Source organism: Prinia subflava, chromosome 1 (genome assembly GCF_021018805.1).
Source record: "Prinia subflava isolate CZ2003 ecotype Zambia chromosome 1, Cam_Psub_1.2, whole genome shotgun sequence".
NCBI classification, from domain to species: Eukaryota; Metazoa; Chordata; class Aves; order Passeriformes; family Cisticolidae; genus Prinia; species Prinia subflava.
Genome location: NC_086247.1, coordinates 83576082 through 83588746, shown reverse-complemented (window position 1 = coordinate 83588746; position 12665 = coordinate 83576082).

The following is a 12665-nucleotide window of genomic DNA, read 5'->3' as shown; positions in this document are numbered from 1 at the left end:
AGTTGCCAGTTGAAATGCTCATGCTCTTGCCTGACTGAGCATGAGCTCACTTGAAGTTTTAATGATGTTTTAATTAATTAACCACAGCTATTAGTTGCTCCATAGACAACTGAACGGCAAAGAAATTATTAGTGTTTAATCTTTATACCTGCTCTTGTTTTGCTGTGGACTGGTATGCTTGTGTCCTGCCTCGCTCTGTCACTATAATTTTAAAATGTTTTCTTCTTCATTGTTGTTGTTGTTACCAGCCCAGAAAGCTCATGCCCACGATGCACATGTCCCCTGTCAGTGTGGGAGCAAGCAGGGCACTGTGCCTGCCTGACAGCAAAGCTGGTTTAGCTGCAGCACAGCCAAAGTTGCCACAGGAGCCACGGGACCTCTGACAGAGCCTAAACCTTTCTGTCCACCCCTCGGCTTCGCTGTCCCTTCACCAGCTTCACGACAGGAGAGGTGTCCCTGTAAAGACCCTGCCCTGGCCCAGACTCACACAGAGGGCACACGAGGAGCACTGGTGACAAACACCTCACAAACACACAGGGTCCTGTGTGACCACCCCCACAGCACACATCAGGGAGGAGCTGCAAATTCACCCCATCTGCCACCTGCAGCACTGCGAGCTTCCTGCCCCTTCCAGGTCTACATGGGCTCAGTCCAGCTGGGAGCACATGTGCTGGAGCATTTATGGGGTTCCTGTTTCTTCAACAATAGCACTAAGAATGTTACTGGTAAATACTAAAGACCTTAATTTTAAGACTATCCAGCCATTAAGGAAGGCTCATTTCCTTCTTTGGATCATAAAGGAATCATTCTGAATAAGCTCATATGTACTTTTCATCAAGTTGAAATATAAGGAGCCATATATCATCAGGCATAAAATATTAGGCAACAAGAAGGGCAGGCTGCTTCTGGGAGGGACAAGGAGGTAAGCAGGGCAAGGCAGGCAGAGGCAGTTGTCACACTGACAATTTATGATCTTTCAGCTCATGAAAAACAAAAGACCTGAAACAACTATTTTAATTTCTTTGCTTGCAAATTGCTGTTCTGTGTATTTTTGCAGTTTAGAATGTAATAAGGAAAGGAGGCAGAATTTTAGTTCACAGAAGGATAGAGTGATTAAAAATGTAAAACACAAGGCTTTCATGCAAAAGTAGGTTTAAAACCTTCCCTTCAACAAAAGCAACGCACTGTCGTCTTGTGGTCTAACCCATCATGTTCTTTTTAGGAGGAATTTATTCAAAATACTGCAAGTGAGATTCATATGCTGAATAAAGCCACTGTTTTGTCTTATATTCTAAGATGAAAAGCACAGTTGAAGCTGTGTGTTGCTGATATAGAAATGAACAGTACTGGTATTATTTATGTGGTCTGATTCTTCCAGCACAATCTATTCTTGTATATATCCTCTTTTCCTCACTTGCATGTTAATTGTACTTCCACTGTTTTTAAAACATTCATATTCCATCTCAGACAATCTGTCTTTGGATTTTTGTTTTGTTTAGGTTTTATTACATTGCCCTATTTCAGTTTGTCCAGACATAAGTCAAAAAAATCCCTTTCAACACACTGTCCCTGCTCCTGCATTTCATCTAGAGGAGGGCAGGATGGCTGTGTGAACTAGAATTTTAGATCCAGGCTTTTATTGAAATCCTGTCTGATCTTCCCTACATGTTTGCATATATGCATTGACACCATGGCAAAAAAATACACACTGAATCAGTCTACCAAATTCATTCGTTGTGTAGTCCTTATGCATGCACCATGTACCTCCAAGTTCCTAGCAGAAAATTCCAGTAGAAGGGAAGCAAACTCTAAGTCAAATACATTCTAACTTTCTCTGGAGTGTCCATGCCAGTCCTACATATTCACATGCTAATCTTTTCCTCTTGCTTTTCCTCTGGTTAAGAAATCTTTTCCTCAGTTTTTCTCCCTGAGAATTCCCTCCCTTACCCTTCACCAGTGATTTACTGATGGAGGTGTTCTCACTTGCCCCTCTGCTTCCCCAAGTAAGGAAGCTGTGACAACAATGAGGTCTCCCCTAAATGTCCTCTGTAAGAATGAAGCCTTAGTCTGTGTAAAACACTTACATAGAACACAAGGAAGTATTAATACAAGAAGGCACTAGAACATCTTGGTGTGAAATAGCAAGAAGGATTTTTGTGACATGAACTCTTAAAATCAGAGGTTCATGGAATGTGTGTGTGTATATGCACATATGTATGTCTGAATAGAATTTCTACTGGGTAATGCCAGTGACCTTGTTGCCCCCTGTTCTGACTTATGTCAGCAGAACAAGATTAAAAATGCATGTGTAGTTAATACACGAGAGGAGAGGAGAGGAGAGGAGAGGAGAGGAGAGGAGAGGAGAGGAGAGGAGAGGAGAGGAGAGGAGAGGAGAGGAGAGGAGAGGAGAGGAGAGGAGAGGAGAGGAGAGGAGAGGAGAGGAGAGGAGAGGAGAGGAGAGGAGAGGAGAGGAGAGGAGAGGAGAGGAGAGGAGAGGAGAGGAGAGGAGAGGAGAGGAGAGGAGAGGAGAGGAGAGGAGAGGAGAGGAGAGGAGAGGAGAGGAGGGGAGGGGAGGGGAGGGGAGGGGAGGGGAGGGGAGGGGAGGGGAGGGGAGGGGAGGGGAGGGGAGGGGAGGGGAGGGGAGGGGAGGGGAGGGGAGGGGAGGGGAGGGGAGGGAGGAGAGGAGGGGGAGAGGGAGAAGAGAGGGAGAGGAGAGGGAGAGGAGAGGGAGAGGAGCCAGTTTCTTACCTTCCATTTCCAAACTGCTCTTTGTATTTGAGAAGAGGGAGAGGTTTATGACAGGATTTATTCCATAATGCCCTATCCTGCTTCAGTATGAATGCATCTTGTATCATACACTAAATACAAGATTAAAAAACACCGTAAAGCATTAATCTCCCTTTCTAATGGAAAAATAAATATTTTCCATTTTAGTTGATCCAAGCTTTTAAAATAGTCCTCTGTGTGAGTTTGGTTATGGTTTGACGCTTTGTCTCTTTTAGTTTCTTCTTAGTGTTGTACAATTGTCCAAAGGAGGCACAAAAGTGAGTCACTTCACTGACTGAAAAAGATTCTGCAGGTAACGCAGTTCAGTTTCTTTCTATGTTTTCATTATTGTTAGTATTATTCTATGCCAGCAAAATGCGTAAGATTCATTTCCTTATTTTCACTTGAAGAGGCAGTGAAGAGATACTGAATATTCAGACTTTAACCTTTTATGTAATCCATTTCAGCTTAATGCATCAGCAAACAAAACTGATATTGATGCACCTAATCATTGCCAGTGCTATTTTTACCTAGTTTTATGTATTAACTTGTTGAAAAGACTTGTTGATTCTTACACTTAAGAGTTCACTCTTTTCTTCAAGAACAGTTCTACAGTCACAAACAAATGCAAGAAAAATTGTGAAGTTGTATGTGGATAAATTTTAGCTGTAGGTAAATTGAAAACTCCAAGTAGAAAGAATGCTAATCCCCATAAACTGCTCATTTTACTTAGTGAAAGTTGAAATATAGGCAGCATGCCTAAAATATGTCCATCAGTTTTCTCTGGGAAAAAATCCACATCACTTGCACCTTCACATTAGTCCTGAAACAGAACATAAGGAGGACAAATTGCTTTTTGGCATCCATCTACTCTCCTTTGCAGTCTGGACAGAGTAAGGGTGCAGGTTAGCTTTCAGTCTGCTACCCCTGATGCTCTGTACAAGCTAAATAATTTTCTGAATATAATTTTATAGACCTCACAATGAAAATAATTTTATAGACCTGACAATGTACAGACACAATGTTACAGAAATTTCTCTCTTTTTTTGCCCTCCAAATTAAGTTGCTATAACTATCTTCTCTAAATCCACACATTTTTCCCTTATTCTGTCTCATCCCACAGGCCATACACATAAATGAGCAATAAAATCCATAAATAACAGTCTTGAAGGCTGCTATTGACTCAAGTTCAACTCAATTCCTTTAGCTGTATTTTCTGCCCTTGACACAGACTATCCTTCTCATTACGCATTATGTTCAATATGCATGTAATTTCTCAGAAAATCTTTTTACTTCCTTTTATTCCACTCTTTTCACTTGCTCTTGCATGCTGCCAACATGAATGGCTTTAGATTCTGAAATAGTTTTATTCTATATTTGCTCCTTTACAGAACTTTGATGTATGTTACTTTGCAGTCTGTTCAATTTTTGTAATACTTTCTCTTACTGTTTAGGACAGCTTACACCATTATTTGAATATAAAAACCATTATTTGAACAAATGTGTTCAGTAAAGCTACTGGCAGTGCTCACGTTTGCAGAAGACAGCTTGATATGGCTAATTATAACAATCTAGATTCTTTCTTCTAGTAAACCTTTGACCAAGGACTCTATGTTAAATTAATACTCATTCTTTTGAAGGATTAGATTAGGCCAAGTAATAATTTAATGACTCTTCTATAAAATGTAGACTACATTCTCTCTCTGTGAGATTTTTGGAAAACTTTTCCAAAAATGCTTCCAGAGACTTTGACAACAATTTCCCTTTTTAAACCCATGTTGGCAGCTGATGATCTCATTTCCAATTCTTTTTCAAATATCTCATTGTAATATAATCACGGATTATAAGCCTTCTCTGATATTGAAGTCTTCAACCCACAATTAAAAAGAAAAACCTTTTGCATTTCACCTTTTTTTCCCCAAATAGAACTCCCAGTAGGTTGTAGATTTTTTAAAAAAAATTACTGTATGGTTCATTATATTAAAATCTTCAATAACTAAACTACATACTCAAAATGTTGCACAGGTTTTAATGCTAAAATGCTGGCGTAATAATTAGAATTTAAATGTCAGTGAGTGTGATCCATTCGCATGGGAGGGAGAGGTGGAAGCCATGGGCGATCCCAGCTCACCAGCCAGGACACAATAGCACAACACCTGAAAGCTGTGAGCAGAGCAAGGTGACAGGCTGCAGTGTCTGTCCCAGACAAATTGAAATCTCCACTGGGTTCAGAGCCCACCCAGTGAATCTAGCCAGGAGATGGGGCCAGAAACTTGATTGGAAACATGACTGGAAACAATTCATCCAGAGACAGAACTTGGGAAAACATGCCTCCAGCCTGGTTCTGACAAGGAGGGGGCACCTGGCCTGCCCTGGAATGCGGTCCTGGACCCAGGGCAGAATCCAAGGGACGCTGCTCTGGACAGTTAATGTGTCATGGTGCACTCTGGGTCCTGACACTTAACTGAGAGACTTCTTCAAGCTTCCATATCTGCATTGGTATTGTGACCAAAATGTTCTGGCGTTTCAGGTTCAGTTAAGATTTGCATTAAAGAAAAGCTTAAACATAATAAGTCTTGGATGTCAGAACCAGATTTCAAAAATATAAATGCAAAAAAGAAATAAAATACAGACATGCAAGTACAAAGGTTTCTCTTGACCTCATTCACCAAAGTTTTCTGAACTGGAAGTTTTCATGTTGCCTTTTAAAACGTTCTCTGCTATTGAAGTTCTTAGCCAACAAATAGAATATAGTGACATTAATTTATGCCATTTTCAAGCTGAGCATTTGTAATGCCATTTCAATTGTCTTTACAACTTGAACATTTTTTCCACTAGAAATCTCCTGTTTCATCTTATGATTATAGTTTCTCTTTCAGTTAATTTCTTTAAATTCATCAAAGAATTACCCAGAATTTTATTCAAGTTACACAATGACCAGTCTGACTGCTTTTCTGTGGTCTTAGCTTTTCATTTTTTAAAATACATTCATCTTATAAATTTTGTATCACTTGGGACTTTGCATGCAGTCTAGAGAGTCATTATAAGAGTTTTGTATTTGGGTTTTCTTGTTTGTTTTATTATGTTTTGTTTTTTCCCCCCTCCCACTCTCCCCACCCCCATTTCCCCTAGAAAAACCATAGGCATACTTTTGTATAAAGAAAATAATTTGACACAGTTTTAAAATTTAACATTTTGACAATGTCTACAACTGGTATTTATTTAATTGATGTGACTGTTGTTTTATTTTTAGAGCTTCTCATTTATATACTTTTCTTGATCTCGATCCAAATAAAAATTTCATAATGGAAACAGTGTAGAAATCATTTTGATGACCAGCTTTGGTAGTTAGAGATCTCGCAAGTGGCACTTGCAAGGGCAGTGGGACACGGTGTCATTTTTCATCCTGGGCAGCCTGAGGCTCTACATGGGGTAAATGAATGCACAGAAACACGTGTAGGGTCTGTGCTTCAGATCCCCTGGAGCTGGCACAGGATGGAAGTTGGTTGGTGAACAAGGGCAGCGATGCTGACACTCAGGGGCTCCTATGGGGTTTTGTCCTAGTTGTCAGCTGCGTGAAATGGTTTCCACAAAGCTTTGAGGCTATTTGGCTTATTCTCTTGGGCTTTCTTTTGTGTAAAGCGTGCTCGCTTCACTGCAGTACATACTGGAAATGCATGATGCTTCTTACAAGAAGAAAAAGGTTTTGATGAGAATTTTCCTTTGATGTGAATGTTAATTGGCTGCCTCTTTCCTATTGCTTTTGACTAATTTTCTGGAGTTTTTGTTGTTGTGTTTTTTTAAATTTTGGTTTCTTTCTTTTTTGTCTGACTTACCCGCTGTCCTTCACACCTTTTTTTTCCTCTCTCAAACAGAAGATAAAGCTCTGATTTCTTTTTAAATTCTGTTTCAAAGCTCTTTATGTTCTGATATTTTTCCAGTGTTTATAGCAAAGCAAGTTTATATCCAACAAAGCAGAAGCTGACAGAGTGTTTCTGATTTCTATTTTTCCCTTCAAAGCGACAGGCCCATCTGTACACGCTGTCCTTTCCCAGGCTGACAGCAGGAAGGCAATGGGCTGTGCTCTTGTTAGAGGATGGAGACAGACTTGGAGGAGCGCAAGCAACTTGGAGGTACTTGGTAGCAGTGCAAGAGGGAGGAATGGTTGAATTGCTTGTGTTCAGCAACCTGTTTTGTACCAGTTTCTTGGGTTAGAGGGGGAGAACAGAGCTACGTACAAGACATCTTCTAAATTTCCATTACATAGCAGCAGCTTCTCTGCAGTGTGTGCCAAAGATAAATTAACAGGGACTGATGGCAAGGGCAGAGGTTGCGTAATGTTGTTCAAGAAATAAACACCAGCCTCTTGCCAGTGCTATCAATACCCCGTGTGTTACCTGGAACTGGAAACAGACTTAATTCATGTTAAAAGATTGAGCAAACAAAGCTGTATGAATTACTTTGACAGAGAACCTGGCATGAACCTGGAGGAGGTAATTTCAGTTCTTCCGGTATTTTTAAGAGTGCAACTATAAAGCAGAGAGCAATGGGAGGGTAGGACGCTGTCCCACGCAGCAACGTGAGGTAAGCAAGCAGCTCGAGAAACAAGAGTTGTCGCTGAGAGGCACAAAGAAGACTTAGGGAGCAATGTGGTGGTTTGCAAGCACAGCAACTACCTAAGATCACCTACAAAAGGTAAGTTTTCGAGAAAACCAGAGGCCTACCAAGACTGCAAATCAATAATTTGGCCTTTTGTAACAAGATCGAGTCGTATCAACATGAGCGTGGCTTAACTGGGGTGGTATAACTGGTAGCTTAGTTTTGAAGCAGAGAAGAATCACGAAGGACCTGTCAATCTTTAAAGTTTACGTGGAGATGTTTCCAAAGGCAGAATACAAAGCAGAAAATTATTCCTATTTTTGAAAAACACATTAGCAGCTTTGGCAAAGCAACTTAATCACCAGGTTGCTGAGTAGACATAGGCCAGAAGTTGCTGCAAGTTTAGCTACAAAAATGTTCCCTATCTGGCTAAAAAGTGAAAGCATTCACAAAAATACATATCCAGGAAGGTAATGATGTTAGTAATAGCTAAAGACTGTCTCTGAGGAAATGCCACAAACTTTGAGCAAGCAATGCAGTAGCTTCAATGGTAATTCCTAAGGGATATAGTTGAAAAGATCCAGAAAAGGCTCCCTCCTTTAGCTGTCCACCTAGAGTTTCTACCTGAAAACCTAGAAAAGTATAGTGACCGAGGAACTAATTCCCCCATGGATGAAATTCTGTATTAAAGCTCTCTCTGTCACAGTATCATAATAGGAGCTTGGAAACCATAACTGCAGCAGCTGTGGATTTTCTAGACAAGTAGGGGCCAAGGGAAGGTGAAGCCATGGCAATCCTCACATTACTCTTTTCTGAGTTTGTTAAACAAAGGGGGAGGGGGGCTCTCAAGCCTGTGAACCTTCTTCCTTTCTCTCATTATCCAGTTTTCAGCAGGAGGTGTGTGTCACCCCATAGTAAGCACAGCACTGGCATCTTCTCCTCTTCCATGCCCCCGAAGCACAGATTCCCAGGCAACGCTTATTTTTGATCGCTCTGGTTGGCAGATCCTTGGTTTCCACACTCGGCTGTTCAGCTCTCCCTCAGGAGACTGGGGAAAGGGGGCAGCTGCAGCCAGCTGGAGAACTGGGAGGCAGGAATGGGGCTGCAACTGACCTTGCTGGGAAAGGAGGAAAGGCTGTAGGGCAGTGCTGACAAGTGGAAGGCTGCAGGGGAAGGTGTGGAAAGCCAGAGCAACTCCAGAAAACACATGTCACATCTTGAAATACTGCTCTTGAAATACTGATACAAATACAGTCTTGAAATACTGATTGTAAGAATGGCTCTACAGACCAATTTTATGATGAAGACCTTCAAAACACACACACTAAGCTTTCTCCAACACATACTATGGCATGTCTGCATATCAGAAAAAGGGGTGCTTTTCATTAGGAATAAAAGCATGCCCTCACCCAGCACTCAAGGTACAATAAGTAGTGGAGAAAATTGTTCTACACCTGAAAGGAAGGTGATTTTGGTGGAACTGCGTTTTCAAACTCTACAGTGTATTACTTCTAATCCTATAGTGCATTTTCCTGTACATGTTCAATGATTGCAGCCCAGTAGAGTGTTCCCAGGGGATACGTGCAATAAGGTGGAAGGGGCAGTGGGGCACTGGGGGTAGTGTTACAGTGTCAGGTGAACACACAGTTGGTGTCTCTGGAGCTTCATGTAGTCAACAACTGCTGTTATCTGTGATACCAGCTGTGCTATCTTGTAACATGAACTGGCATTGCAATCATCTGTTTAAATATAATTTTTGAGGTGAGAAGACCAGTTGAGAGTAGGTGTCAAGAGACAAAGTGGATGTTCCTGTGTAAAAGGCCTGCATTCAAATCTTGCAGGTACTTAAGGATGTTTTAGCTCTGAACCTTTCAGTGCAGGGGCCAGCCACAGCCTCTTCTCTCCTGTGCCTGGGCCTGTTCGCTTTCAGCAGTACTTTTCCATGCCACCTGAGGAGAAGGTAGGCTGCTCAGCCTTCTCTTCCAACCCACAATCCACAGCATCCCTGGGAATATTTAGCAAGCTAAAGGAGTCTCATGTCCAAGTGTGAACAGCAAATTGTTCCCATGTGAAGTCTGGTACAAGTAGGTGTATCAAATGAAAAGAAACACATACTAAATAAAGTTCAAGATCATCTTGGTCCCAAATTTAATTTATGTCTTTTCAAATTAGAGAGTAAAGATTTGATTTACTACTGGGTGGTCATTAATTTTATTTCAATAGAGCTAGTGCTCCACATGTAAAATATCAATATAGTAACTTCGTCAGCATAGAATAAAAATGATAACATATAATGGTTCATCATTTACAAGTAGTTAATTCTGAATATTGTTTTCCTTTTTTTTTTCCTAACACCTATGCCAAACATGTCGAGCACGGTGTGAAGACAAAATTCTGACTCGAACAGTGCTTTGAGCACTTTTGTTTCCAGAGCGTTCCTCCCTAAGCAGCTGCAGCAGCCCTGGGGAAGCAGGCTGGCTGGGCTATATATGTACGTGTCACCTGCTTTTGCAGCACACGACCAGGCACCAACACCTCCTCTGCTCCCAGCAGGCAGCCCCGCTTCGACCTGAGCCCCGGCTGCCTACGAGCACCAGCTGCCTGTGTGCACACAGCCTGCGGAGTGATTGTGCACAGCGCCTGGGCCATCAGCCCTGCCCTTGCTCAGCGCGGCAGGGGCTGGCGGCTGTGAGAGCACTGGGATCCAGCCCTGCTGCAAGCAAGAACCTCCTGGGAGATACACAGAGTGCAGCAGCACAGGAAATTTCCTCCCAGGGAGACCCACAGGAATAGGCTGACCTTTTTCCGGCGGAGAGGGTACCGGGATAGGGTGCTGTGGCTGAGCACTGCTCTGGGAGCCGTGCTAGACAAAGACAATTCTGTGATCTCTGCCAGCACCACCACCAGCACACGAGTTGTTGTACAGCTACGGCGGGGCCGGGTTTTGGGTTGGGAAAGCACAGCCAAGCAGACAACCAGGTGTGATACACATTTAAGGCACCCTACATTTGTCACTACCATATATTGGCCACCATTTCATTCCTTTTTCCCAAGTATCCCGTATACAATGGGACAGACAGTATGTGAGATAGATCCTTTTCTGATGGAGTACAGCAGCTCCTGTGTTCCTATTAACTACTCTTCTTCAAGAGATAAGGGATCATGAAAGCTGATTTACACTGCCATTATTCTAAAACCTTGAGTTTCCTAGGAACCCCAGAATTACAAACATGGCTCTTATCTCTTGCAACCATTAAAGCTAATTTCTTATGAGGGCTATTAGATGCCACATCTATGCTTGCCACAAGAAAAAAGGGAAAAAAGAGGTTCGGGGAAGGCTAGAAAAAAAACCAATTTATTTTGGGAAGAGAAAAGAAAAAAGTTATTTTGCTTGGCCATGGAAGTTACTCTCTCACTGCTATTTCTTTTTCTAAATGCAGTAGGAGAGTTTGGATGGAAATCACACCAAAGCATCTCCACCTTTATCACAGTGTAGCCAGTGTTCCCCTGCCCTTGCCAATAGGCAGAAAACACAACAAGAAAATTCAACAGATGAACAGTCAGGCACAAGTAACTCCAGAGGCTGGAGATTGCAACCATGTTACCTGCTCTTCCAAAATTTCATCCCTTCTCCTAAAGGCTTCTGGAAATGTGACATGTTTCTTTTACATGCTAATGTTTTTTGGGAGCATGTATCTTTTAAGATCAAAAGGACATTTCTAATATCAGCCGCTTGCCCTACAATATTACCAATTCACAAACTTGTTTCCACATTTAAATGACAACTTTGATTCTACAGTTGCCGCATTTTAGTTCGTATTGAATATGTCAACCCACAAAATTGTCACTGCAAAACTGTTGAAAGATTTAAATTAACAAATTTGAGGGAGCAGAAAACCACAGCTGTAACAGCTCTTATACTTTGCATTCATCTACTTGTATTGTATTCCCTGTCCTTCTCTAAACACATCACTGTTGTATTGAAGCTTCTTCTACAGATTAATTAGCAAAGTAATGAGTATATTTTATCCATTCCTCCCTCCCCATCCTCAGGGTATATACAAACATTGGCCGGCTCACTCTTGAAAATTATACACTTTATGATGTTATTTATGAAGGTCAGATTAATTAAGTATTGCTTTATGTATAACTGCAGTTCGGAGTGATGTTATGATGTTTATGTTAGCATTCAATTTCCAGCTTCACAGTCATTGAGAAAACAGCTCTATTGTAAACAATTCCCTTGTGCCAGGAATGCATTTCCTCCGTGAATGAGGTCATGTGAGATGAATACAAACCAGGTAACTTGGGGAGGGCAGACTTCAGTTTCCACTGGTGTTATTTAAAAGAATCGAAAAGGTTTGCTGGGGATTTCGTTGCTAACTTGTCCAGGGTTCATAAGGTCTTCTCCTTTGAATGCCTTTCTCACACAGAAGTCAATGCCACTTTACAACGCAAAACAAGAGCAAAAATTATCACCGCTGCATTGTCAGTCTCAAGGTTGCTGAAGTGGCCTCTTAGCCAGAAGAGAAAAGCAGTATGGATTTTTCCATGAAATCTACTACAAGGGAACCTCCCCATTAGTCTAGTAAGTGGTGAACATTTAACTGTGATTGAACAGGGCAATATCAAAAGTTTAAGGATTCTAAAGGTCCCCTACAAATGTTTAACCTTCATTTTACTGGGAGCTTAGTGCAGATGAGTTTTTGCACTCATGTCCTCACCTCATCTGGATCTTGACAGTTATATGGTGAAAGACATTTACTTCTGTCAGCTTTGCCCTATCTCTATACTGCTAATATTTGAGCTTTGAAAGCATCAATGTCCTTTGTGGTGGAAGTCTAGAAATAGTCTATAGATATTATCTGATTAATCTCCTCTTTTGTGTCCATTTGATGTTGGAAAGACAGCACATATAGACTGTCCCATATGTAAAAGATGAAATAAACATATTTGGTTGCTGCTTTTTCCTGTCCACATCCTATTTAGACTTCTGCTACCAACATGATTTACATAGTTTTCTTAGCTGGATCCCTAATCAACTTCCGTTGATGTCACCCTAGCATCTAGGATTTTATTACGCACATCATCTTCCTCTCACTTCCTTGTGCCTCCGCCTCTGAAGCACCGGACTCGAAATGCCACCAATACATATTCCAGGTCAACCTCATTTCAAGACTAGTCCTTGGGTTTCTCATCCTTTTACTGCATCAAATCCAGGTCCTTTGTTCTCACCCTGAAAACTGCATAATCCCTGCCCACAACTCTGTTTCCATTTCCACCTACTCACTACTTCTAAT